At 38.4% G+C, this 27346-nt stretch overlaps 1 pseudogene; it reads left to right on the top strand.

Annotated features, from left to right (window-relative positions):
• The first annotated feature begins 1743 nt into the window (after positions 1-1743).
• LOC125478824 lies at positions 1744-27259 on the top strand (annotated as a pseudogene).
• The last annotated feature ends 87 nt before the right edge of the window (positions 27260-27346 follow it).

Raw genomic sequence — 27346 nt, 5'->3', positions numbered from 1 at the left:
GAATTTGAATATTTTTAGGTTAAAAAGTTCATAAATTAAAATTTAAGATAACACTTTCAAAAATCAAGTTTAAAGAAGTTAAGACAGTAATAAATTTATTGCGTAATCAAATTACTGCATAATAAAATATATAGTCCCATATAGAGCTTGAAAGATATATAACCCCTTATTGGGAGATATTCTTTTTTAGAGCCAAAAGATTCCTCGGAGCTCTAAGTTGAGCTATATCCAAATTTCATCCCCAATGGGCTGGAAAATGGGGCTACATCCACCACAAGGGCTAACAACTTCAATCATAAGGTAGCAAGAAGTTAGGCTATATCTAGCCCCAAAAAGTAGGGGGACCACACCAAATTGAGGGCCCAATCTTGGTTTTTGTTTTTTTTTTTTTTTTTTTAGTTTAGAAATGGGTGAGCCCTATTTTTAATTCCAAAACATGATTTTAAAGGTAACCGTTTAGGATTTAAGAGTTTATTTTAAACTTTTTGTTTTGATTAAGAAAACATATACAAACAGACTATTTTTTGTGTTATTGATTAGAAAAAAATGTTGTGCTTTGTGTTTAATTTTCTAGAATGAAAAATTCATAAAAAAAAAAAAAAGAAATGATGAAATTTAACATTGGTAGTTTATAGACCTAAACAGAAAATATAAACAAATAACAAAACTAAATTATGATAAGATAATCCAATCCAATGATTGTTATGAAAGGAAAATCTTGTTTGATTTCGGAGAATGTATCAATCAAAGAAATAAACCAATAGTTGTTATGAAATAAAATCTTATTTTGTTTGATTTCATAGAAACAAATCAACAAATGAGATTTGAGATAAGATAATCAAAACCAATGATTATTATGAAAAGAAATCTTATCTTGTTTGATTTCATACAAAAAAAACCAATGGATGAGCTTGAGATAAGAAAACCTATAATGGTGCATAAGTGATGAAATATAACTTTGTCAGAATTTGAATAGTTTTAGGTTAAAAAGTTCATAAATTAAAATTTAAGATAACACTTCTAAAAATCAAGTTTAGAGAAATTAAGATAATAATAAATTTACCGCGTAATCAAATTACTGCATAATAAAATATATAGCTCCATACGCTCGAAAGATATACAACCTTGTTAGAAAAGATTCTTTTGCAGTCCCAAAATTCTTGGAGCTCTAAATTGGTTATATTCCCCACTTTTCTAGCCTCCATCGTTGGGGATGCTCTAAATACGGGAGCCAAGCCTACATCTGATTCTGAATTCTGATCCAAGAATCTCTCAAATCAAACCCTCTTTGTCTCCTTCCCCATTATTTATTCCATTAAAGCTTCGTCCTCTGTAAGTCCAAGTTTCCCTTTTCTCTTCATTCTTCAATTTTTAACAAACCAAACACCACAGCCAAGGGTTAGCTAGGGTTTCAGCTGGCTTGTCTCTCTTCAAGCTCATTGCTCAATTGGGTAATCGGAAATGTTTATGTTTTCTGTCCTTGATCTTCCCTTTATCTTGTTTCTTAAATATATTTGCTTTTCGGTTGTGGGTTTTGATCAGCTAAGGGTTTTATTTTTCTTCTACATTTTCTGAGCAACTGAGGCATTATTTAGAAACTGATTACTTGAATTAAGTGGTATAGGTTGGTGGGTTCTGATCCACATTTGGTTTTAGGTAGGCAGAGATATCCATTTCACAATTTCATTGTGTGAATGTTCATGTGTACCTTTTGGTGCTTGACACAGTAATTGGTTTGGAGAAATGACGAGGGTAGGCGATTTTGGGGACACAATGCAAAAGGATGCTGTTCCTGCGGTGTCCTCTGACGTTATTTTTGATTCGAGTCGGTTTCCTAATTACAGAATTGGAGCTAACAATCAGACTGTAGAGGGAAAGGATGACCGAAAGGTACTGTCAATGAAGGAAGTTGTTGCACGTGAGACAGCACAACTGTTGGACCAGCAGAATCGCCTTTCCATCCGCGACCTTGCTAGTAAATTCGAGAAAGGGTTGGCTGCTGCTGCTAAATTGTCTGAAGAGGTTAAATGCTTTCAAAATTATTGGTTTTTTTGATAGAAAGTTAGTTTGGTTTCTGACTGAATTATTAATAGTATATGATTTTTTCGTTTATGATGGATATCTAATTTTGAATGCTTAGTATGTTTATTTTCACTGTAGGCTGTAATTAATCTCATCCTAATTTCATTTTAGTTTAAATAAGTTGGAAAATTTTGTGTTAGGCAATGATTGTAAGCAGTGCTTCTTATGCTCTTGCTTGAAAAAATTGAAGGATTAACATCCGAATAAAGTGGATGATTGCAAAATTCTAAACCATTCAGTTATTGAATACAGGCTAGACTTAGGGAGGAAGCATCTTTGGAAAAACACGCCCTTTTGAAGAAGCTGAGGGATGCACTAGAATCACTAAAAGGACGTGTGGCTGGTAAAAACAAGGAGGATGTAGTGGATGCTATTTCAATGGTTAGTTCATTTTGCTTCCCTTTCTTTTTTTGATAATCTGAATCGTTCCTTTCAGAAAACTTGTTCCAGTTGTTAAACTGTTCATAGGTCAATAATTCCTGTCTTATATAATGCAAAATTTTTGAACTTGGGTACCAAATGTAGTATTTGACTATTTGGCTGGACTTCTTGCTTGCAAAAGTATAGGACAGCGTCTGTTTGTACAAACACTGTGTTAAAAAACTGTGGCATTGCAACTTCAAGGGTAAAAGAATCTCCTTAAATTTTAATGTGCAAGCCATTTCAAGTTTTTCCCATCTTGACCTCTGTGACATGCAATACCGAATGATCTTGTTTTATCTTTTCCGACTTTGTCTTACAGGAAAATCATTCGATTTCATGTGAACTTAGCAAATCTCAACATTTTGTTGGAAAAACCAAGCCCAACTTTTACCACGGATCTTCATCTCTTCAACTTTTCAATCATTCCATATCTCGGTTGTGTTACAGGTTTTTTTTGGGATTTTTGGAGGTTCCTGTTTGAATGAAATTATCCGGAACTGCCTGATGCAAGTGACCGAACGAAACAGTGGGCATACCTGTTCCACTCCAATTTTTTCTTCACATTGGTAATTATGTGTGAGGATTAGAGTGATGTAGAGTAAGCATAGTTAATATTTGGTTGAGCATTTTAGACCTAAGTATGGTCTATTGTCAGGTTTTTGGTGGAGGCGCGGGGGGGGGGCGGCGGCGCTGCGAGGAAGGAGTCGGGGTTTGGTCTGGACAAGTGTAAATATCTATAATAACTCCTGCAGTATTTGAACATGAACATGTTATTTTCCTGATTTTTGAATTCCTGACATAAAATGTAATAGGATAACCTATAGAATTTTCGCTAAATAAATTATGACAAGAAAAAGAAGACATATGTAACTACATGTGAAGGCTTATCCACATTATGAGTGATGGAGGAGAGGGTGTGGGGAAAAAGAGAGCGAAGATACGAGAGAAGAGAATCAAAGAAGATTGGCTGATGTGTGGGCGAGGCGTCGGAGGGATAGCCCCGCCTAGGTGTGAGGTTGGATTAAATTTTTTTAATATATATGTTTTATATATTATACATATAATTGTAAAATAATACTTCGTAAAATGAACATCCTTTCTCAATTTATCATTCAAATCCATAGTCATTCAAAAGATAATATCATCGAATTTCATCATTCAAAAAGGTAATATCATCCAAATTCATCATTCAAAAGGTAATACTAACATTAACTAAAATTGAATCAAAAGCTTACATGGAATTTTCTGTTTTTGCCATACTCTTTAGATAGCAAAGAAATGCAGCTTTTTTTTTACTGCAAAATGCCTAATCCTTAATATTTATGCAAGAATACTCTACAGAATTCATAAATAATTGAAAATAAAGAAATTATGTGCATCCTTCAAGATCTCAGGAAAACCAAGATTTTCAAAACCAATTCAATCAGATCTCAGTCAAGTCCAAACCTTTTAAGCAATTTGCTACCTTTACACATTACAGACAAGCTTAACCATTAAAATAAACTAATTTAATCATATAATTCAACTTAATAAACCATTAAAAAATTAGAGACAGAAAGACATAGACAGAGAATACAATAAATTCAAAAAGAATCAATAGAAAAAGGAAATAGAAAGTGAGGATCTAGCATAAAATAAACTATACTACCTTAAAATCCCAGTTACAAAATCTCCAAGAAAACAGAACCGACACACTTTATTTCGACAAATTAAGGAAACCCAGTTCCAGAATCTCGCAGAAAACAGAAAAGACACTTTATTTCGACGAATTAAGAAAATCCAGTTCCCTTTTCAAGCTGAAGAGTCAACAAACATCGAACAGATACTTCTCTTGCACTCTTTCTCTCTCTCTAGAAAAAGCTTCAGCAAGTACAAAAAGAAACAGCCTTGGAAGCTCAAATTACAGACTATGGCTTATACGTAGCTGGTATTAGTTCGAGATTACTTCCATTATATTTAAATAATAAAAAAATAGAGGAGGAGGAGGAAGGAGTTGGGAGTTGAAAGGTTGCATCAAGATAGCTATGGCATTATTGGAAGATGTAGCATGAGAGAGACTATTGTAAAGAAACAAAATGAAGGAGAAGAAGAAAAATGACACCGGATTTGAGATGATATTTGGGTTTGGGAGGGTTTTTTTTTCCAAAAAAAAAGCCAAACACTCTGGCGAAGCCTTCTGCTCACTCCCTCAAAACAAAGGTGGGAACACTAACGCCCAGCCTCCGAGGACGCCTAGGCGCGCCCTGAGGCGAGCCTTTTAAAACACTGGAGAAGATTTATGGGAGTTTACATCCCTCGAAAGAAGCATTTGATGCCACTATTCATATTCCCCACTAATATAATAAACTAATAAGCCTGGAACTAATGGATACTGTCAACGTTGTGTATTGCAACAATTGGTATAATTTCCCTCCTGCCAATTAGTGTCGCCTCTCTATCCAAGATGCTATCAATGCATTCCATTCAAATTGCTAGAATTTAACTTATTTATGTCAAATTACCTCATGGCCCCTCAAATCAAGCGATTTCATATGGAATCATATTAATCTATTTTATCAAAGGGTTATCAATTTATCTTTTTTGGACTTTAATGCCTTTGGGCTTGTTGTCTTATGGAATCGAACTTTTCCACCCATGTTTTCTCATGATAGACTTTCATTTTCCATTTCTGAGTGGGTTTATTCCTCTCAATATGATTCATTTGCCCCTCTGTTTTGATTTTCTCATGTAGTTATTATTGTTTCTGCTATCTTTCAATGAAGCAAATAATGACCAAGAAATTATGATTGCTTCTCTCAGGTTGAGGCCTTAGCAGTCCAGTTGACTCAAAGAGAAGGAGAGTTAATACAAGAAAAAGCAGAGGTGACAAATTTTCTTAAGCAGGTAATGGTTGATATAAGTTAAATGATAAGTTGCTCATTTCAGTTGTCCAGCTTGTGGATTTTGTAGGACAATTCTTTTGGAAGTTAATATTTGTCCTTACATGTCTTAGTCATTAAAAAGATGTAAGAATTTGGCAATGTGTTAAAAGCCGAAGGCGTTTCATGGCCTGGGAAAAAGCCCTGGGGTGTGAGGCTTCAACCCAAAATTTTTAATATAGATATTATATATAATATGTTATTTATATAAAATATAATACTTTGTAAAACAAATATCCATTGTCATTCAAAAGAGCACAAATCACAAGCAAATTTAAGTCACGTCACAAACAAGTTTAAACAAGCAATCAGATTAATTAACCAAGCAAGCATTCTTTGTTGTACTTTTATGCACAAGTGGAAGTGAATTCTAACAAAGTACCAAATATCAACATCGTAGGCTAAAGCTAAAACAAACAATCTCAAAATAAGAACACATGAGAGTAACGTGGTTCGGTGTAAAAGCCTACGGGTGAAGCACAACGATGAATTTCAATAAACAAACAGAGATTACAAAAGAGTGTTTAACTCTCACAACCCAAATTCCACAAATTACAAACCCTAAACAAACAAGTAGAGAACCAAAAACAAACAGAGTAGTGTCTCCCAAATTGCTCTCTAACTCTCAAACTCACAGATTTGCCAAATGAATGAACCATGAATTTGCCACACACTCATGACTCTAAATGGTGACCTCCAAACCGAAAGAGAAAAAACTCTCTAAACCATGGTGAGGCACGCAAAATAAACTAACCCTAAGGTCCTATATATTTATAGTGCATAGGACTTAGGTTACAATGGGAATTCTAATCCTAATTGGAAGTAAATCCAAATCCTAATCAAATAGGTAATTAACAAAATCTCTCCACCAAGCAAGGAATCTAATCAAGAAATCAAATCCAACCAAGAATAACATAACGTAACAGGAAAAAAAATAATAAAAACAAAAAGATGCTCATCTTTTTTTCCTGCTGGCCAGTCATCCTTATTTTTTGAGGTCTAACTTGTATATGAGAAAAAATAATATTGAAAACAAAAAGTCAACAGAAAGGAAGATGGTGGGGTAACAAATGTCAGCAAAAGTGGGGCCAGTTTAGGCCTATTCCTGCTGGGCAAAGGTGTTTTCATCGTTGCCAGCCTCCGAAGCTGCCTAGGCGTGTTTTTTAAAACACTGGAATTCGGTACTTGTTGATCCAACTTGTGTGGTAAATTCTCCTGTGTCAATGTTTGAGATTTGGGAGTACATTGTACATAACTGATGCAGTATAATACAACGAAGGAAGAAGGGGTCTAGTTGCTGCTTTCTGTATTTTTCCAGATTTGGCAACTTTGGAAATTTAATAAATATGGGGTCGTGTACCATCAGATGGTGATGCATCTTGTATCACATGGACCAAGGTGCATTGATGAGTCCATTTTAAAGAAGAATGGATCTTTTATGTTTGTTATTTTCGAACTTTTTAAACTCTACAGTCACATTGGTTTTCGGTACTAGTCATCAGGTTAAAGCTAGACATCTATTAGCACATGATATCTAAAGAATTCATGAATTCCTGCCATGAATTTACATTTTTATCAAATAGGTGACTAGAAGTTTCTAGGAGTTCCAAAATCTCATTTGAGTCACAAGTACTTATGTGGTCCATAAATTTGAGGTTATGGAGACTGCTTATCCGGTTTTCTACTCCAACTGTATACAGGGACTGGTGCACTGGTGCATACCTCCACCAACACTCATGTCTGTAAGGGAGGTCGAGAGTTAGATGTGTTCCACTTTTATTATTGCTATAAAGTACTCATCAATCATTTTTCTATGTACCACACAACAATTGTTCTTTAAACATTTCTTATTTGTTTGTCTAATTACTTAAATAACTTTTCAATTTGAGTCTCATTTTGCAGGCTTCAGAAGATGCTAAAAAGCTTGTTGATGGGGAAAGAGCTTTTGCTTGCGCTGAAATTGAAAATGCCAGAGCAGCAGTACAGAGGGTGGAAAAAGCCCTTCAGGAACAAGAACAAATGTCGTGAGCTTCAAGAAAGCAGGTTTGTGCTACTTGTGAAAGAGAGTTAAGATTGATGAGAAAAGGGAATAAGAGAATATTTATGGGAGCTTTCATTCCTGGAAAGAAGCATTAAATTACCTTGTTCGTATACACCTCTGATTTAATAAATTAACAAGCCTTGGAACTCATGGATTTTGTCAACGTTGTCTATTACAGAAATTGGTTTAATTTCCCTCTTACCTTTAGCTTTCCACCCTCCCCTCTAATCAAGTAGCCAGGCGTGATTTTACTGAAATTTTGGTGGGTTTGGAGATATTTAAAGCCTTGTTGGCATTAAAGACATCAATGTTTCATTGATTGTTATCACTTTTCTTGACATAAGAATGACATTTATGGACATAGTTGCATCTTTCATTTCATGTTCTCTTGGTTATTTTATGTTGAGACGTGAGTAGTAGTTATTGCATAATGTCTGGTGACAAGTCTATAATTTATCTTGGACGTGAGCAATTTCTGTATGATATTTAGGACTTGGAAGAATTGATGAAAGAGGTTCAAGAGGCTAGACGAATCAAAATGCTGCATCAGCCAAGCAAGGTAACTTTTAGATCATTCGTATTGGTTCTGTTTACAATTTTGAATGCAAGTATAGCATCAATTACTTTCATGAGATTGTGTGGTCTACGTAATTATTCATTCTTCCTTTCTACTTTATTGTAAAGAGTTTTTATATAGAATTCAAAACATTTGATGCTCACGAGTGCTTTCTTTGGATTTTCTTTCACAATGTCCTCTCTTTCTGTGGTGGTCTAAAGGTTCTTAGTTCTAAGTTCTGTAATTGTATAATGAATAATTTTATTGGCACCATTTGTAGTCGATTAGCTGTACATTAAAGGACATTTTAGGTTGATACTGTTCTTACTTGTTCCAAGTAGTCAATTGTATCTATGGGATCCTATTTCTGTTCTGAGCTTGACAGATTGAAAGTTGTCAATACTTGGTAATTTTCCAATTTTTTAATGCAAATGTACATGATGCAGGGGAGAATTAAAAAAAAAAATGTTTTAAAGGAGCAGATTTAGGAAAACGCTTTCTGAGATTTATAGATGGCATGAGGCTCAGTTATCCCTTTGATATTTGCTAGGCTTGAGTAATAATTATTCCTAAGGAAGGCCCAATGGCTAAATAAGGAAGTTTACCTGCTGGAGTGTACAATTGTTATTCTGGAGGTGGAAACCTTTGCTGCTTCTATTGGCAACCCTTAATCCATAAAAAGAATAAAATAAGCTAAAAAGCTATGATTTTTGCTGATTAATGTAGATTTGAGGAAGTGACCCAAAGTCAAATCCATTTGTACTGTCTTCTCTCGTATGCCTTGGAGATTTGGGGAGTTATTTGCACAATGTTTGCTTTGGTTTAGATGGAAGTATTCTTTCCTTCTATGGATTTTATGGCGGAGAGGATTTGTTGGTTTCATGTGTCAGGCAATTTCTCCTTGGGTTTTAAAGCTAAGCTGTTTTATGCGTTTCCAAGTTTGGTTCTCTCTATGGGGACTGGGCTTCAGTGTCCACATTATTTAAAGATAGTTCCCTTCTTGAATTGTTTTAGATTGGAAAGCTGCAGTACTATATAGGTTGGGATTGGGATCTTACTGTGTTGATTTTGTTCTGAAGTTTTTTAATTTTTGGATTACTGAGTATTGACAACTTCGTTGTACGAAGCAGAAGTTCCTGGGTTTCATGCTTCTATGCATAGCTAATATTGAATTCATGAACAACTGAAACTGAAATGAGGGGTAGAATTATACTTGCTTCTCTTTAGTCTTCCTTGTCAATACAATTCAACATTCCTTTTGTGTGTTTTCATATTGGTTAGGTTTTTTCATTGGGTTTCTGTGTTTCTTCTATTTGCTTTAGGTGTTTCATGGCCATTTTTCCATGCTTCTTATTCCTTGTGTTTCCCCATGGTAAGGTTTCTATATAATAAATAAATAATAAAAGAAAACCTACTGAACGTTATTTATTTTTATTCATGGATTACATGATAGCAAGTTTTTAGAGACACTTTCCTATTTAATAATGAAGCCACATCTGCATAAAATTAGTCTTTTTTGGACTTAGTGACTCTAGCTTGTGGTTATTTTTTTGTTTCTACATTTTATTTTTTGTTTAATACTTCTTGTACATGATTACATTACACCATTTTCTGGCTATGTTAATAATCTTTTTTCTTTTTAGGTTAATAAACTTTATGTGTAAGAATACTTGATGGATTGATCATCAATTTGTAGGTAATGGACATGGAACACGAACTTCAAGCATTGAGGGCACAACTTACAGAGAAATCTAAGAATTCTGTTCGACTTCAAAAAGAGGTTTATTTATTATTCTAAGTGCTTTTCCTTTTCTGATATATTTGACTTTTGTAATGTGCTGAGATGAGTTTCCATTGCATTACATATGTCAATATGCTTATTCTGAGTGGTTCAAACTTCCATGCATTTTTCAGTATTAGGTGTTAACAATGATGATTTAGTTTTCGATTTATTTTTTTAATCTATTGCATATGCATTCTTGGTACTCTTGTCTTCAAGGGTTTCAGACGTTGGAATTGGATCTATGGTGTATTGAATTCAGTCACTAGGATTTCTCGGCAATTTGGATATGCGAAATGAGGATCATATATGGGTTTTATTTTATGTTAGTCTCTGATTATTTTAGTTCTTAATGCAACTCCCTTGAGGTTTTACGCAGCGAGAATCAATTACTCTTTTGGAACAAAATATGAAGAAACACTAAGAAGAATTGTTTAGATAAAAGAACCCTTTTATCCTTTTTCAGGGATCTTGATGTGAATTTTTTTTTTAATATTATCTGATTCTCTGGTAAAGCAATCAAAAGATTTTTCTGTCAGCGAATACTAAATGCAAAACAAAAATAAGTTGATAGTGACCCCTAAAAGTTTAATTTTTATGAATATAAACCAAACAAACCAAAAAAAAAAAAAAACACTTTCTATAGTTGAGGAATAAGTTCTAAACTTGTGAAGCATAGGATAGAATACTTTGCATGTTAGCAAATTTTCATTTGTATTTTGTCTGCTCCATGTTCCAATTGAACTTGATTATATAATTAAAAGAATTATATTCGTAATTTTCATCTTCTTCTGATTATATAAGTGAAAACTTCCCATACATCTATTTCCGAATGAAGCCAGAAGGAAATGAATTTTCTTGGTCCGGCCTATTTCTGGTCAACCAGGTTTACATCAACTCCTTTATCAGATCAGTGTTCATTAATGAATTTAGACTTCTCAAGTCTAGTAGTATCAGTACTCCTTCGTCAGGGCAGAATTTAGAACTTTGGGACTTTAGTTAAAGAGTTTTGGTCCCAGTAATGCTTTTCCAGATCATCTGTGGATCAGGCTTTAAGTAGATGGGGTAAAACAACTCCATAAGTGAGCTGAGAGTCAGACCCATCCCCAAGCTTCCTGAGTTAATTCACTTATTTTAGTAGCCCATAGTTGCCTACTTCTATGAGGATTAAGATTTTTTCCAGTTTGATTAGGATTACATTTAGTTTCCTAATTCTCTTTTGGATTAGGATTTATTTCCTAGAATAGGTTTACTTTCCTGTGTTCATTAGTTTTAAGGCATTATAAGTATCCATTGTAATTCCACTAGCTGTATGAAAGAAGAGTTGATGAATAGAAAAGCTTTGTTTTTCAGAGATTGGAATTCCTATCCAGCGATGGGATTAATTTGGTGAGATGCCATAATTCTTGGTGAGAGGCCAAGAACGGGTGAGAGGCCCCTGGAGAGACTCTAGTTTTCCTTTGTTGTTATAATTGAAGTTGTCTTTGTTTTCGTTTCCATCAACTACTCTCATATCCCACTGCCCAACTCTGTCCTACATCAAATTGGAACCAGAGCCTAGTTATGTGTTTTTAGGGCTTGTAATCTGCGAGTCTTTTGCCTCTAAAACTATATTATGGATTCTGCCCATATTCAACTTATGGAACATTCGAAGAAACTAATGTCCGACTTTCAAGCCATTATTACTGAGCAATTGAAACAGCAACCTACTGCTGTTGATCATCATATGGCCGACAGAAGCAAATTTTGCTGCTACTGATAGTTGTTTTGCTAGAATTGCAACATATATTCGATGGAAAAAAGGAATTGTGGATAACGTTGAAGAATCGGATGTTTCTTGGATGAAATCAGAATCCCAAGAAAATCATTCACTTGATGAGTCAAAAGGTGATGAATGCGGAGAAGATTTTCAAAAGAGTATTGTGGAGAATCAAGAACAACAACCAGCACATCAAGAAAATGTTGGGTTTTTCAGCCCATGATGTGTTGTCCCAAGTTTATTAGGAATTATCTTAGGGTGCATTTGTTGCACCGGAGTACCTCAGACTGAACTAGCTTTAGGGACTAAGATGAGCTTGGCATGGACAAAGCAGTGTTAGAATTGTGATACGTTTGGTGTAGTACTAGACTAGCTAGGACTAAATTTTTATTTTTTATTTTTAATTATGAAAAATTCCAATTTTTGTCTAACTCTCTCTCCCCTCTGTCGCTGCCTTTCCTTTCCCTTGTCACTCCTTTCCTTTCCTTTCTTGCAGACTCAAAATTTTCAAGATTTCCAGTTAGGAACCCCGAAACCAAAAAAAGCCACGTCCTTGATAAATTTCAAAAAAGCCATGTCCCTGATTGATTTCAAATTTATCAAACCGGCCGCCCCGGAACACCTTTCGTCGTTGTGTCCCCGGTGAATTGAACAACTACCCATCACTATTAGAGGAGTTAGGTAGGGTTGTCGGTGCAAAGAGAGAGAGCAAGGGAGAGAGAATCAGACAAAGCAAATGAAGCAGACAAACGAAGTGAACATGATGAAGTAGGCGAGACAAGATGAAGCGAACCAAAGCGAAGGGGCTTAGCAATCCTCTTGTTTTTGGGGGGACTTGGTAAGACCTTTTAACAAAGGTGTTAGTCAAGGCGAGTCCCAGTTTATACTATTAGGGGGCGTTTGTTTGCCCTCACTAACTCGGACTGGACTGGACTAGACTAGCAATTAGTCCAATACTGTGTTTGTTCCATGCTGGGACTAACATTAATGAGACTAAAGGGGACTAGCATGGACAAAACCCTTCACTAAGAGGTCTTAGTGAGACCCCCCAATAACCATGGGACTAGCTAAGACTATCCTCTATTTCTCGTCCTTGTCATGCTCAACGACCACTCCCGACAGACTCCTCGTCATCGCCGGTCACCTAGATCAATCATTAACTTCCCGACTCTCTTTCAGATCCATTTCACACCAACTTTCATATAAAATGTACCAAATTGAAGCTGGGAGTGACAAGATTACGATTTTACTTGAATCGAGGCCAAAATGTGGTCGAATGTGGCCGGAAAATGGCCTGGAAGTCTCGGCCTGTTTGGGCTTCTTCAAATCCATGACAAATTCGAGCATGCAAGGCTAAGATCTCGGTCCAGGGATGGTGATGAATTTTTTGGCGGTGCTAACTTCATCCAATTTAATGAGGGTTGGCCAAAAAACACATCGGGAAACCTGCAACTCGTCGGGAAAATTGGAGCCGTGAGGTTCTGTTCGAACAACGCATAGCTAGAGAGGGAGGGAGGACAGAGAAATAGAGACTGGAATCAATAAGGAGTTTGACCAGGAATGAGAAAGAGACATGAATTGAGAGGTCTGAGAGGAAAAAAAGAGGGAGATGGTGGGACGATGAGAGGAGGAAAAGAGTGGGACGGAAATGGTAGGAAAAGATGGAGAAAAAGATAAGATCATAATAAAATATTAATAATTTATATATTAAATAAAATAATATTAGAATTTGTTATTATCCAGCTTCTTAGTCCAATACTGCACCAAACGCTTCACTAAGTTAGTCCAGTTTAGTCTAGTCTAAGCCAGTCCAGCTTAGTCCTTGAAGCTAATCCAGTCCGAGATAGTCCGGCGCAACAAACGCCCCCTTAAAGTTAGTCCTTGTGTATGAAAAACACGAGATTACCTTAGCTCTTTGTCTAGTTTAGTCTGGTGAAGTTTAATTAAGGGAAACAAACGTATCCTTAGAGGATTAGTCACTTTGTCAGTAGGGGTCAAAACCTTGCCTCACTCCTGTGACATGCTATGTTTCCCATCTCATTATGGGTGAGTCCCATACTTCACTTTGTGGATTGTGGTCTCACGCACTAATCCCTACAGGTGCCCATAATAGGCGGCTGCCCTACCTAGACCAATCATCATATCAGTCCTGAGGCCATATTGTTGGAAAGGCTTGACTTCAAAACTGTACGTGGAGGTTCCGACATAACTTTTGAGAATTCAAGAGAAGGTCATTGCTAGACAAGCCGTTTTTCATTACCATTACGATAGGTCAAGTGGAAGTGTAGTGATGTATGCAGCTAAGGCATCCTAACAAACAAGTAGACTTAAACCTTGTTCCTACATGACCTGATCCATTCGATTAGGCACTCGCCATCTATTTTCATTGTTCAACTCTTTGACAACATGAAAAACCATTATTCAACTCTTTGACAACATGATACCAAAGGCCTCTGCCCTTTTTCCCTGTTGAAATTGTTTTCCCAATTGGAGTTTGTTTCTCAATTAGAGAAGAATTGATAACTAGATTCCAATTAGGAATAGTATTCCTTGTTGAAGAAGACCTTTATTATGTCGATAAAGGGGCTATTGCACTAGTTTTGAAGTGGAGCAAAACAATAAGTTGTATATCATTGAAGGGGTTAAATGAGAGAATATTGTAAGGGCAAAGTGTGTGCGAGAGAAGAGAAAAGAGATAAAAGTGTATTTCTTGTTTTTGTTCTTTCAGGCTTTTCGTCAAGTTCTTAATTCTAAACACTTGGCAAGATTATTCGTTGTACTCATTATTGATATAGTGAAAGATTGTTGTTGCTGCTCCGTGGATGTAGGCAGATAGTAGAACCACATAAATTCTTGGTGTTATTTATCTTTTTTTTTTTTGATTTCCCGAGTTTGTTTTGTTTTTTCCATCTTTTTAAACCCGATATATTGGTTTTCCCAGTTTGTTTTGTTTTTCCCATTTGTCCTACATCAAGTTTCATAGAGTTGGTGGCAGTATGAGAGTTGATCAGATTTTTATCTTGTACACTTTATTTTTGACATCCTCATTATGTATGTTTCAGCTAGCAATGAGCAAGAGGGGCTTGGAGGAAATTTCCGAATTATTTGAATTAGATGGCCCCGAAGTTTTAGGTTCATATTTGCAGATTCAACCTTGCTCTGATGATGCTCCAGAACTCTCTAAATTTTTTATTCAATGGTATCATGTATCATCTCAAGGTGGCAAGGAGTCTATATCAGGTATTTCATCTTTTTTATGCTTTTTATGAGTTTGTGAAGCACATGATCATGATTGGTTTGAGTGTTATATAGATATGTTGGGGTCACAACATGCTCATTTGTATTCTATTCATTTTGTTTGGTGTAGCTCCAAAACTTTCTTCAGTGTGTATGAGGGTGCGCTCTTGCGATGTTTCTGTGTTTATTTAATAAGTATATAATAAACCAGTGCCAGGGCCACGTAACCATGTTTATCATGCAGACGTGCATATACTTGGTTGTCTTTGATATATTTTTTGTTGCTTCATGGTTCTAGAGTAAAGGATTTGTTTTGTGTATACATCTATATTCTTGGTAAAGAGGAACTAGCCTTCGGCATTCAGGACGGCCGCTACTTTCAAATTATCCGTCAGATGTCTAACTAATCAATTATGTCAAATCATGTACTGACTCAATAACTGTACTCAAGTCTATGTAACGTGCATATGACTAGTTAAAATGCTCACCCTAGTACTGATTTTGGCTAGGCTTTGCCTATTTAGTGTTGAGCAATCTGTGCTGAAACCTTGATTTATGAGCTAAACCTCATTGCTTAACATTGCTGGATGGCATATGAGCTGAAGCCTACCTACACCATGAAGAAAGTTGAGGTTTCACCATAAAACCAATTGGTAATAGGAGTAGCCCAACCTCTTATAAGCCCATGCAAGGTCCCTCCTCCCATCAATGTGAGACTTATTCTCAACACGCCCTCTCACGTGTGGCGAATTTTTGAGCCTAACACATGGACAACACAACGGGGTGACGTGGAGCACATGTGTCCGTTTGACTTTACACGTGGGACAACCTACTCTGATACCATGAAGAAAGTTGGGGTTCCACCATAAAACCATTTGGCAATATGGGGAGTTGCCCAACCTTGTATAAGCCCATGCAAGATCCCTCCTCTCATCAATGTGGGACTCATTCTCAACACAACTGTAGACATCGAAATTTCAGTAAAACAAATGTTCACCAATGCATTAAAGTTTTGACGTGTCAAGGCATACATGGCATACGCCACGTGTTGTACAAATTGTACACATGGCGTGTGACTCAACAAAATAGGAAGAAATACCCTTGAAGGATTAAACAAGTTTTTCTTCTCATTTTGGGCAATGACAAGGAAAGTACATTTCAATCCATTGAGGATCAAAACAAGTTTTTCTTCTCATGTTGGGCAATGACAAGGCAAGCACACTTCAATCCATTACGGATCAAAGCAAGTTTTTCTCATTTGGGCAATGACAAAGCATACACATTTCAAGTTTAAAATGGTATTAAGTGGGAAATTAGGCCATAAGTTACACCACTTCAATTTCAATATTGCATTAAGTGGGAAATTAGGCCATAAGTTAGACCACTTCAAGTTTAAAATGGTATTAAGTGGGAAATTAGGCCATAAGTTACACCACTTCAATTTCAATATTGCATTAAGTGGGAAAATTAGGCAATGGTGCTTGGAAAGGAAAAAAATATTTTGTGGTGGTGATTTATTCTCAAAGCCTATAAATAGGCTTCTCCATCAAGGTATCAAGCATCAAGGAATTCACAAATACATTTCTCTACTCCCAAAATGGAAGAGAATACTCCCCACAAGGGGGGGACCAAAACCTTGAAGCCTTAAAGCTCTAAAGCTCTCAAGAAAATCCCGAAGGATCAAGAAAGCAATCTTCGTTCTTCGTCAAATCCTCCTTCAAGATCAAGCCCCAACGGCCCTTGAAGAACTCCCACCAACTCAAGATCAAGCCCCGACGGGCCCTTGAAGAAAGTGTTCATCATTCATCATTCATCATCCGTTCATCCAAAAGATCAAGGAATTCACAAATACATTTCTCTACTCCCAAATTGGAGAGGGATCAAGGAATTCACAAATACATTTCTCTACTCCCAAATTGGAGAGGAATCAAGGAATTCACAAATACATTTCTCTAATCCCAAATTGGAGAGGGATCAAGGAATTCACAAATACATTTCTCTACTCCCAAAATGGAAGAGAATACTCCCCACACATCCAAAAAATCAAGGAATTCACAAATACATTTCTCTACTCCCAAATTGGAAGAGAATTCCCCAAATCCTTGAAGCTTTGAAACTCCAAAGCTCTCAAGCATCCAAATTCCCAAGAATTCCGAAGGATCAAGAAAGCACTCTTCGTTCTTCGTCAAATCCTCCTTCAAGATCAAGCCCCAACGGCCCTTGAAGAACTCCCACCAACTCAAGATCAAGCCCCGACGGCCCCTTGAAGAAAGTGTTCATCATTCATCATCCGTTCATCCTAAGATCAAGCCCCAACGGCCCTTTGGATCAACAACCTCAACAAACCCATACACCCATTCTTCAAGATCAAGCCCAACGCCCCTTGAAGATCCGTTCAACAACTGTTCATCCAAGATCAAGCCCCGACGGTCCTTGGATCAACAAACAAATCCACACATCTATTCTTCAAGATCAAGCCCAAAAGCCCTTGAAGAAAACCAACTGTTCATTCAAGATCAAGCCTCGACGGCCCTTGAAGAAAACCAACCGTTCTTCAAGATCAAGCCCAAAAGCCCTTGAATATCCGCTCATCCATCAACATTCAAGATCAAGCCCCGAAGGCCCTTGAAGAAACTTACAACTGTTCATCCAAGATCAAGCCTCGACGGCCCTTGGGTCAACAAATCTAGATCTTACGGAGATAGAATCAGAGGACCAAATTTGAGAGAGATCGTAACCCCAAAATCATAAACACAAAAATATTATTTTGTACACGTTATTCTGGTTTCTTGTTTCAAAGAAACTTTCGTGTTCACAAATTTGGCACGCCCAGTGGGACCATCTCTACCTCTCATCTCTGTCTCCGTTCAAGATATTTAAGCACAGTCCATGGCTTCAAACAAAGAACAAGTCATGACTATCGGCACTACCTCCATTGAAAAACAGTTGGTTCAGATGAAGGAAACAATTGCAAGGCTGCTAAAGACTGCAGAGGAGAAAAACTTGCAAACCGCCGGACTCATCAACCGTCTGGAGGCGCAACATGGCGTCAAAGTGAAACCAAGCTCTCTTCCAACTAAGAAGACCGAAGAAGGCTTTAACCCAAATGCCTACGAACTCATGTCAAAGGCTAGGCATGACTTTGCTTCCTCTTCAAATCTTGGAAAGAAGGTTTCAAACACCGTCAACGACAAAGATCGTGACCTCACCAAAACTCAAAAGAAGTTGAAGGAGCATGGTTACGGAGTTGACAACAACCAAAGCACACCTCCAAAATCAATGGCATCAAGCAAGGGACAAGCCGTTCTTGCAACCACCAAGGGAAGAAGCATAAGCACTTCCGCCGCAAATGGAGCATCCATTGGTGCCACAACCACTTCTCAACATGCCGCTGCAAAGTTGGTACTGCTAAGCAAGCAAGAGCAGCATCAAAGGCGCGAGTCGGTCATCCACCTGACCTTGATGAGGGCACCAAAGCATGCTATTGAGGCACACAAGATGACACCCCAAAAAGGCCAATGGGGTTCTTCATCAGCACTATGGATGTCTGAAGGAAAGTCATGTCTATTGGTTGCACAAGTCATGACCATCGGCGTCACCTCTGTTGAAGAACAACTGGCTCAAATGAGCGAAGCAATTGCAAAGCTTACACAGACTGTGGAAGAGAAGGACTTGCAGATTGCCGCACTTGTCAACCAACTAGATGCGCTGCCCGACGTGAAAGTTGACCCAAATGTTGGCCTATTAAAGAAAGAAGTCGACGACGAAGAGGAGCCTCCAGTGGAGAAAGTCGAAGAGAAGCTGAAGCTAGACCAAGCAACGGCGTTCATGGAATCTCTCTCTATCCAGCAGCTACAAGAGATGATCGCAAGCACTGTCAAGACACAGTACGAAGGAAGCTCGCATGACTCCGTACTGTACTCAAAGCCTTACTCCAAGAAGATTGATGCTTTGAAGATGCCAAGGGGTTATCAGCCCCCAAAATTCATGCAGTTCGATGGAAAAGGCAACCCGAAGCAACATGTCGCCCATTTCATTGAAACTTGCAACAATGCTGGGACAGAGGGAGACTACCTTGTCAAACAGTTCGTACGTTCGCTGAAAAGTAACGCTTTTGACTGGTACACCGACCTCGAACCCGAGTCTATCAACAGTTGGGACCAGCTAGAAAGGGAATTCCTCAACCGTTTCTACAGCACTCGTCGTACTGTAAGCATGCTAGAGCTGACCAGTACGAAACAGTGGAGAGATGAACCTGTCATCAACTACATAAATAGATGGCGCTCCTTAAGTCTGGATTGTAAAGATCGGCTTTCAGAAATCTCTGCCATTGAGATGTGCGTTCAAGGCATGCAGTGGGGACTACACTACATCCTTCAAGGCATTAAACCACGAACATTTGAGGAGTTAGCCACCCGCGCCCATGATATGGAGTTAAGCATCACCCGTCATGAGAAGAAAGAACAGATCGCCGACTACAAGAATGACAAAGTTTTGGGGCCCAAGGTGGATAAGGCTGCGTGGAAACCCACCAAGGAAGCAATGACGGTCAACACAACTCCAGTCAAAACCCATACACGAGGCAAGGCGATTCAAACCGAAGCTTTTCGTGATCAAGAGATACGTAGACGCACTTTGAAGGAGCTTGAGGAGAAGACATATCCATTCCCCGACTCTGACGTGGTTGCCATGTTGAAAGACTTGCTTGACAAAAAGGTGATCGACCTACCTGAGTGCAAACGGCCGGAAGAGATGAACCGTACTGACAGTCCAAGGTACTGTAAATTCCACCGCTTCATTGGTCATCCGACGGAAAAGTGCTTTGTGCTAAAAGATCTCATCATGAAGTTAGCTCAGAAAGGGATCATCGAGCTAGATCTTAATGATGTGGTGAAGTCAAACTATACCACCGTCACTTCTGGCTCTTTGAATTCAAAATCTTCACCTCAACCGCTGGGGGCATGCTCCAAAACCATGTCAGTCACGTCAAGTGAAGTTGAAGGATGGACTTATGTCACTCCAAAGAAAATGCACAAGAAACATAGGTCTCCTCCACAAGTTCACCAATCGGAAAGGGGGCAAAGCAGCTACCGTCAACCTTCAAAGCTACATGAAAGTGTTGAGGATGAGGAAGTTATGACACAAAGATCGTCCGTTGCCATCACAATGCGCGATTTCTTCCCCAAAGACTTCTTCAATCACTCGGTCAAGACTCCTTGCTATGAAGATTGCAAGGAATGCCTCTCTAAGATCGTTTGACAAATTCAACCAACGCTCCTCGTTCGCACGAGCCTAAAAGGCGACAACCAACGCTCCTCGTTCGCACGAGCCTAAAAGGTGACAACCAACGCTCCTGGTCCGCATGAGCATAAAAGGCGACAACTAACGCTCCTGGTCCGCATGAGCATAAAAGGCGACAACCAACGCTCCTGGCCCGCAAGAGCATAAACTGTGTACGGCAAAATCATAAAAAAAAACCATCACTCATTTGAACTACGTCATGACTTGATCCCTCCTCAACCAAGGGTACGTAGGCAACTTGAAACTTCAAAACTTCAAGTACAGTCACATCATCAAAATAAAAAAAAAAAAATAAATAAATAAAAAAAAAAAAAAAAAAAAAAGGAAATAACACATCTTGGTGATGTATATGTTTTATCTGTATTTAGCACAATACACTAAATAAAATAAAGCATGTTCATTGATCTCCGAGAAATTACAAGTGCGTACAAAAAAAAAAAAAAAAAAAAAAAGATGGAGCTTTCATAAAGGTTGTTCACGTGAAGCCCCCACTACTTGGGAAAACTACAGAAGCGGGAGGCATCAAAGAAGAGGCCTCAATACTTGGTGGAACGCTAGATGAGCCAGGAAAAAGGTGCCTCTGGAAGAAAGCAGCAAGCCTTTGACGGTCACTTTGACGATCACTTTGAATTCGACCACTGGATTCTTGCAGCTCATCAAGCTTCCTCTTCATGCCCGTCGAATAGTTATTTGCAAGCACATGCAAACTTCTATTCTCGTGCTTAAGCTGTTTGATCTCTTGCTTAAGAGTTTCCACCTCCGCCATCAATGATTCCACTTGGCGGGATCGAGCAAGTAGGCGTTGGCCCATGTTGGACACAGAGCCTGCGCACTGAACACTGAGAGTTAGGGACTCTTGAACGGCCAACTCATCGGACCGTTCTGAAAGCAGCCTACTATCTTTTGGAGTGAGGAAGTTCCTAGCTACTATCGTAGCTGTTGTTGCGTCCTTCATCACAGAATCTTCACCTGTCAATGGGCCATTAGAAGATAAGAAAGAAGGGCACCATACATTTACCTGACGAGGCGCACTCGGATCACTGCTGAGACTCAAATCTAAGCAAATGTTAGACGGGTTAGCCATTGTCAAAAGGTTAAAAGAGAAAGGTGGATGGAGTAAAATCAGAAAGGGTCGAAGACGATTTTCACAAACGGGCGATCTACAAAGTGTGCATGTTGGAGGTGATCGATACCTCTATAAAAAGCCAAGGCGACACGACCACCGATTCAAAAAAATCGGATTTTCCTGCGTGAAGTTCGGCGACGCTTTCGCGGCTTTTCAGATAACGCGTTCAACTTTGTCAAAAGATCTCTGACAAAGTTGAAAACACGTGAAGGTTATTATCCCAACTACGCGCCTTTGCCAACAAGCGTGGTGACAGAGCCGCACCCGTGACTACTTTTTCGAAGAGGCGCTCGCTCAGAAATCGAAGAGACGCTTGTTAAAAAATCGAAGAGACGTTTGTCGACAAGGGTAAAAGAACATAACCACCACTTGCTATTGGGAAATCCCTATATATGTCGACCTTCATCTTTTATGGCAAGGCAGACCTGAAAAAAAAAAATGCCCAACTCTTCCTCACCTCTGAGGGCGCACTCCCAGCAAAGCCTCTCGAAATACTTAATTTTTTTTCTTCTTCCCTAAAGAAGATACCAGATGCCTGGAATACAGATGAGGCAGGAGGAAACAGTAAAAATGATACATCGAAGCATGTGGAGACAAGCACAACAAATATATGTGCTGATTCATTCGCTGCTTCTTCAAAAGCAAAGGTATCTCATATCATGCCTTCTCCATGTCTTTTCCTTTGTCCTTGTTCTTACTCGCATGGCAAAGTGAAAGAAGCAATCAGCCGGCACTTGGAGTCAGTCTTCCAATCTGGAACCAACTGCCTGGAATCTATTCCCTGGTTGCTTACCTAGCGTTGCTCTCGAGTAGTCATCTTCAACGGTTGATACACTTCCAGAGAAGGGACCACTTCTGCAAAGGGGAGCAAGTAAGGCAAGTGAAAATGATACATTAAAGCATGTGGAGACAAGCAACAACTGTATATGCTGAGCTATCTTCTAACCCTCTTCAATACGAATTGGAGAGATTGAACAAAGAAACAGAAAAAAGGAGTAAAGCTCAGACCTTCGGGGGAGACCAAAAGAATCCTGCTGCCCAGTTCAAGAGTAGCACAAAGGAAAATCAACGATTGGAGGAAACCAGAAAATCTTCCAGTCGAACTCAAGATCAAGCCTCAATGGCCCTTGAAGAAATTTCCTGCCCAGTTCAAGAGTAGCACAAAGGAAAATCAACGATTGGAGGAAACCAGAAAATCTTCCAGTCGAACTCAAGATCAAGCCTCAATGGCCCTTGAAGAAATTTCCTGCCCAGTTCAAGAGTAGCACAAAGGAAAATCAACGATTGGAGGAAACCAGAAAATCTTCCAGTCGAACTCAAGATCAAGCCTCAATGGTCCTTGAAGAAATTTCCAACCCAGTTCAAGACTAAGCCTGTGGAAAATCAATGATTGGAGAAAACCAGAAAATCTTCCAGTCGAACTTAAGATCAAGCCTCAATGGCCCTTGAAGAAATTTCCAGCCCAATTCAAGATCAAGCCTCGACGGCCCTTGGGTTGACATCTACATTAAGGGACTTCAAAACGCATCTTCTACACGTGACAAGCACATGTCTACGACGCGCCTTGAAGTGGGGGCATTTGTAGACATCGAAATTTCAGTAAAACAAATGTTCACCAATGCATTAAAGTTTTGACGTGTCAAGGCATACATGGCATACGCCACGTGTTGTACAAATTGTACACATGGCGTGTGACTCAACAAAATAGGAAGAAATACCCTTGAAGGATTAAACAAGTTTTTCTTCTCATTTTGGGCAATGACAAGGAAAGTACATTTCAATCCATTGAGGATCAAAACAAGTTTTTCTTCTCATGTTGGGCAATGACAAGGCAAGCACACTTCAATCCATTACGGATCAAAGCAAGTTTTTCTCATTTGGGCAATGACAAAGCATACACATTTCAAGTTTAAAATGGTATTAAGTGGGAAATTAGGCCATAAGTTACACCACTTCAATTTCAATATTGCATTAAGTGGGAAATTAGGCCATAAGTTAGACCACTTCAAGTTTAAAATGGTATTAAGTGGGAAATTAGGCCATAAGTTACACCACTTCAATTTCAATATTGCATTAAGTGGGAAAATTAGGCAATGGTGCTTGGAAAGGAAAAAAATATTTTGTGGTGGTGATTTATTCTCAAAGCCTATAAATAGGCTTCTCCATCAAGGTATCAAGCATCAAGGAATTCACAAATACATTTCTCTACTCCCAAAATGGAAGAGAATACTCCCCACAAGGGGGGGACCAAAACCTTGAAGCCTTAAAGCTCTAAAGCTCTCAAGAAAATCCCGAAGGATCAAGAAAGCAATCTTCGTTCTTCGTCAAATCCTCCTTCAAGATCAAGCCCCAACGGCCCTTGAAGAACTCCCACCAACTCAAGATCAAGCCCCGACGGGCCCTTGAAGAAAGTGTTCATCATTCATCATTCATCATCCGTTCATCCAAAAGATCAAGGAATTCACAAATACATTTCTCTACTCCCAAATTGGAGAGGGATCAAGGAATTCACAAATACATTTCTCTACTCCCAAATTGGAGAGGAATCAAGGAATTCACAAATACATTTCTCTAATCCCAAATTGGAGAGGGATCAAGGAATTCACAAATACATTTCTCTACTCCCAAAATGGAAGAGAATACTCCCCACACATCCAAAAAATCAAGGAATTCACAAATACATTTCTCTACTCCCAAATTGGAAGAGAATTCCCCAAATCCTTGAAGCTTTGAAACTCCAAAGCTCTCAAGCATCCAAATTCCCAAGAATTCCGAAGGATCAAGAAAGCACTCTTCGTTCTTCGTCAAATCCTCCTTCAAGATCAAGCCCCAACGGCCCTTGAAGAACTCCCACCAACTCAAGATCAAGCCCCGACGGCCCCTTGAAGAAAGTGTTCATCATTCATCATCCGTTCATCCTAAGATCAAGCCCCAACGGCCCTTTGGATCAACAACCTCAACAAACCCATACACCCATTCTTCAAGATCAAGCCCAACGCCCCTTGAAGATCCGTTCAACAACTGTTCATCCAAGATCAAGCCCCGACGGTCCTTGGATCAACAAACAAATCCACACATCTATTCTTCAAGATCAAGCCCAAAAGCCCTTGAAGAAAACCAACTGTTCATTCAAGATCAAGCCTCGACGGCCCTTGAAGAAAACCAACCGTTCTTCAAGATCAAGCCCAAAAGCCCTTGAATATCCGCTCATCCATCAACATTCAAGATCAAGCCCCGAAGGCCCTTGAAGAAACTTACAACTGTTCATCCAAGATCAAGCCTCGACGGCCCTTGGGTCAACAAATCTAGATCTTACGGAGATAGAATCAGAGGACCAAATTTGAGAGAGATCGTAACCCCAAAATCATAAACACAAAAATATTATTTTGTACACGTTATTCTGGTTTCTTGTTTCAAAGAAACTTTCGTGTTCACAACAACATTATTGATTCAGTGGAAGAAGTATTCATGGCTTGTCTCTCTAAGCTTGAAGAATCGAAGATTCCTTTTACACTCCCAAACTTTACCATGCAATGCTGCACTAAACTGCCTATTGTTTCAGTGTCATTGAAAGCTTTGGCAAAAAAAAAAAAAAAAAAAAAAAAAAAAAAAAAAAAACACAGAAGAACGACACTTGTTAATATTTATTGGTTTTGAAGTTCATGATTATTTTTCTTTTAGTTCTTTAAATCTTGGCGCTGTGCTTGTAGGACAGAGGGTAGGGCCCCTTTTTATTCTTCATGAAGAGTGGCAGAATGGGATTCATGACCCCCTTCTATTGTTTAAGAATAAATGGTTGAATGAAGTTTAAAACTGATACCCTTAATATTTGTGTGTAATTAATTTATACTTCATTTTATTAGATCTAATAATACTGATTTTTAATGTCTGTATGCGTGTAATATATTTGTGTATGTATGAATTTGTGTGTGTGAACAATGTACTCACCATATAGGAACTACAGCGGAAAAGGATCCCTGCTAAGAAGGTGCTTATATGTGTGTAGATATATATTTCAGCTTCAGTTGAGGCATCCCTCAAATAAGTTGAGGGACACCTCTGTAGGGCCTACTTCAATGATTTGGACAAACTAGTTTTTATTTATTCAACAAATCCCTTTGCGCGTGTATGGGCTACGTGTGCATCAGTTATATTGAGAATTTGGAGCTCGTGCGACCAAATTCGGCCTAAAATGTGGATGAATTTCTCGCTGTTAAAATCTTGTTACAACCAACCCATAACCAATTCGCAAAAGGTGGCCTACGAGTTTACATATGCAAGGCTAGAATAGCATATCTGAGATTTACATGTTATATCTTTATTTTATTTCTCATTCAATTTTCCCTACACCAGGAGCTATAAAATCAGTTTATGCCCCAGAGCCTTTTGATGTTGGGAGAGTCTTGCAAGCTGATATTATTTATCAAGGACAGGCTAACGCTGACAACTGCTGGTCCCATTGATCCTGGTCTGGCTTACATAACTGATTCTTGTCTTTCATCAACTTTAAAATTTTGAATTACTAATGCATTGGGATAGCTGTTTATTTCATTTGTTCAAGTCTCTCAACATGTATGTCTTTTTATGATCTATACAAACTGAATGGAAAGGGGTCTGATTTCTTTGCTATCATCAGCTGCTGGTTTGGGAAGCTGTGGAGGCACTTGTACGGAAACATGGTATTGAATTCAATGTATATTATGTCATCCAAATATTTTCTCAGAATTATTGGTTTGGGTCCCGCATGTTTGCTTCAATCTTTATGTGCATGACAGAGTCAGGTTTCATGCTTGAATTATGAACGATATTGCTTATTTAGTGTTATTACGGTGATCTATTTGTCAGTGTTAGGAAAGAATCAGTGTTCACTTTCTTAAGAACTTTTCCATCAATCATGTATGAACTGACCTTACTAAGGTCATGCGATCTGCCCCGGTCCATGTTGTGCTTTTCATCTAGATGAAATGCTCAAAGTTTCTTATATGCCTTTTGGAGATAAAATTGAAAGAAGGATAAACATTTGGACGAAATTCGGTGTCACTGTGATGTCCATCAACTTTTCAGCTTTCCTCTCTTTCTTTGTGTCTTAAATGACATTTCAATTATCTAGCAGATAACTGTGCAGTCATTGTATTCATTTGTTCTTATAGTTCTGTAGCTGAAAAAAGAAAAGGGAAGTGTTATTTTCATCACCTTCACCCATCCGTTGCTCCCTTAGACGTTTCTTTTTCTCGTTGTTGCTTTGCAGGTAGTTATTACCCAAATGAATGGGGTCAATCATCTCTCGGAATCTATTCATGTATTTCATGTTGGAAACTACAATTGCTAAAGAGTACTTTTCTGCTTCAATGCAGGTATTGGAGATTTTTTCTTCGTTTTCCACATAACCAGTTTAACAAGTTCTAGAACAATGCAGTTGTTTGTTATAACATTTACCATTCAATTTAATTCTCCCTGAGTCTTCTGTTGTATCGCATTATTAACACATCACATGTGGTTTAGGTGTTGTAATAAGCAAAGCCATGAGTGCATAAATTGAAATGTACTATTCTACCAGCAATTTGTTTATTGTCATCTCAATTGAAATCAGAATAGAAACTGCACTGCAGTAGACAATGTTTTTTGTGTTAAAATGTTAGTTGCGTTCATATGCTTTAGCTATGCGGAGTTAGAGGAGGTGGGAATGCTGCCGCTCAGGTACTGTTTTGGCAAGCGAAGCAAGGGCTTTCTTACGTATTGGCGTTTGAATCAGAACGAGAGAGGAATGCGGCCATCATGTTTGCCAGGAGATTTGCTTTCGATTGTAATGTATGTAGAATTTTCCCTGCTGTTTCATGTTCCCTTGTTATCTTATATGAGTGATGAAGAGATTATTAATGGTAAATGCATAATATGGCAGATCATGCTAACTGGGCCGGATGACAGAACTCCCCTGGGAACCTGACAGACGTCGACTAATATCTTAGTCACTGAATGTAATTATTGAGTTTTCTTTTGTATTATAGGTTTGTAATAGTAGAATGTGGCCTTGTTTAGCTATGGGTGTAGGCGCTTACGTCTTTATTCTTCGTATCCTTTTACAACATCAAGGCATTTTTTTGTTTGCCTTTTTTTTTCCATTGT

The sequence above is a fragment of a genome, unplaced genomic scaffold (genome assembly GCF_019419815.1).
Source record: "Pyrus x bretschneideri cultivar Hongxiangsu unplaced genomic scaffold, Pyrus_bretschneideri_v1 Contig269, whole genome shotgun sequence".
In the NCBI taxonomy this organism is placed as follows: domain Eukaryota; kingdom Viridiplantae; phylum Streptophyta; class Magnoliopsida; order Rosales; family Rosaceae; genus Pyrus; species Pyrus x bretschneideri.
This window is presented reverse-complemented; position numbering and strand designations above follow the sequence as displayed.